This window comes from Apium graveolens, unplaced genomic scaffold (assembly GCF_009905375.1).
Source record: "Apium graveolens cultivar Ventura unplaced genomic scaffold, ASM990537v1 ctg3409_1, whole genome shotgun sequence".
In the NCBI taxonomy this organism is placed as follows: domain Eukaryota; kingdom Viridiplantae; phylum Streptophyta; class Magnoliopsida; order Apiales; family Apiaceae; genus Apium; species Apium graveolens.
The window spans coordinates 60,613-62,006 of NW_027418092.1; the positions used below are offsets into that span (position 1 = coordinate 60,613).

Consider the following 1,394-nt stretch of genomic DNA (forward strand, 5'->3'; position numbering starts at 1 on the left):
GCACTCAGGAATGCTATTACTCAATTTGCGCAGCAAACGGGAGAATCGCTAAGTGAAGCTTGGGAGCGCTACAAGAAGATGCTTAGGAAGAGTCCTCATCATGGAATTCCTGATTGGATGATCATCACTTGTTTTTACAATGGGTTGGGAGCACAGTCCAGACCCATGCTCGATGCAGTATCATGTGGAGCATTATGGAAAAGAGCTATAAGGAAGCTTATGATCTAATTGAACTGATGGCTGCTAATGAATATCAGTATCCAACCCAGAGATATCCACAGGGCAAGGTAGCAGGAGTTCTTGAAGTGGATACAGCTACGGCTATCACTGCTCAACTAAAGGCGTTGTCTATGAAGATCGATTATCTGGCTAACTATGGTGTTAAACAGATAAATAGTGTTTGTGAGGTGTGTGTCGGTCCGCATGTGACAGAACAATGCGCTATATCTAGTGACTCATCTCAGTTTGTGAGCAACTTTCAGAGATAGCAACAACCAGTTCCAGACACTTATCATCCTGACAACTGGAATCATCCTAAATTCAGCTGGAGCAACAATCAGAATGTGATGCAACAGCCATTCCAGCAGTTTGGAAATAAGCTATTTAACCCTCCTGGTTTTCAGCAACAATTTACACCAAGACAACAACTCCAACTTCAACAACAAACTCATGATGCAGGTCTATCTTCGAATGAAAAATCTGAATTGGAGGAGTTGAGACTTATGTGCAAAAACCAGGCTCTTATATGCCAAAGCCAGGCTGTTTCTATCCAGAATCTGGAGAACCAAATAGGGCAAATTGCTAATGCCTTATTGAATCGACCACCAGGAACACTTTCTAGTGATATAGAAGCCAATCCAGGAAAGAAGAAAGTTGAAGAACATGTGAACGCCATCACCTAAGGTCTGGAAAGGTCGCAAGCCCCCAAATTCAGCAAGACGAAGAGCCAGAAAAATCTCAAGATTCAGAAAATGCAGTTATGGCTGAAGAAGATGTGCAGAAGGAAGTAGAGGTGGAACCAAGGAAGACTACTGTGGAACACACTCCTCCTGAGGGTAATACAGGGGAGAAACAGATTTATCCTCCACCTCCTTTTCCTAAAAGGCTGCAGAAGAAAAAGCTGGATAAGCAGTTTGAGAAGTTTCTGGAGGTGTTCAAGAAACTTCATATCAACATACCTTTCGCTGAAGCTCTTGAACAGATGCCTAGCTATGCGAGGTTTATGAAAGGTATTCTCTCTCGGAAAGTGAAGCTCGATGACTTAGAGACCGTTGCTCTAACGGAGGAATGCAGTGCTGTGCTGCAACAGAAGTTGCCTCCGAAGCTTAAAGATCCTGGAAGCTTCACTATTCCTTGCACTATCGGAAACTTGTCGTTCGACAAGTGTTTATGTG

At 43.3% G+C, this 1,394-nt stretch overlaps 1 non-coding gene across 1 annotated transcript; it reads right to left on the bottom strand.

Annotated features, from left to right (window-relative positions):
- Window positions 1-107, bottom strand: LOC141701152 (small nucleolar RNA R71). The gene has a single exon (XR_012566690.1). It is a non-coding gene; the product is annotated as a small nucleolar RNA R71 (small nucleolar RNA).
- Window positions 108-1,394: the final 1,287 nt, after the last annotated feature.